We start from the raw sequence: 651 nt of genomic DNA, 5'->3' as shown, positions 1-651 counted from the left end.
GTCTGGCTGCAGGAATCTTCGGGCACTGTCGGGTCCACAGACAATGGTCTTGGGGGCTGGGGAGGTGAGCTGGGGACAGAGCCAGACCTGCCCTGTTCTCAGGGGGCTCCTGGTTGTGTGCGTTGTGCCAAGGACACCACCATCAGAAGGGCCCTGTACTTGGTTTCATGCTCTGTTGTCACCACCTTAAAATTCTTAATCATTTTTGGACAAGTAGTCCCACATTTTCGTTTTGCCCTGGGCCCCACAAATCACATGACTGGTCTGGTCTGGGCAGCACCCGATGTGTGTTGGGGTGTGGTGGGTGAGAACTGATCCCTAGGCTCAGCACTATAGGCTGGGTGAGCTCAGGCAAGGCACTGTTCCCTTGGAGCCTCACGTGACCCAGGGAAAATGGCACTCATAGTCCTTTCCTCCCGGGGTCCTCAGCAGCAGTGACCCCTGGGGTCGTGTAGCATGTGGGGGTGGGGGTGGGTAGAAGGAATCCCAGTGCTCCAGGTCTCAGCTCTGCTATAGGTGTGCTGTGTGACCTTGGGCTGGTGGTCTACCTCTGTGGGCCTCTGTTCCAGCCATAGCCTTCTTACCAACATTCTTTGACACTGTAAACCTGTACCCCACTCACAGACCAGGACCTAGCAGGGGGTTTGACCA

This window comes from Hipposideros armiger, unplaced genomic scaffold, assembly GCF_001890085.2.
Source record: "Hipposideros armiger isolate ML-2016 unplaced genomic scaffold, ASM189008v1 scaffold_19, whole genome shotgun sequence".
NCBI lineage: Eukaryota > Metazoa > Chordata > Mammalia > Chiroptera > Hipposideridae > Hipposideros > Hipposideros armiger.
Note: the sequence above shows the minus strand (reverse complement) of the source record.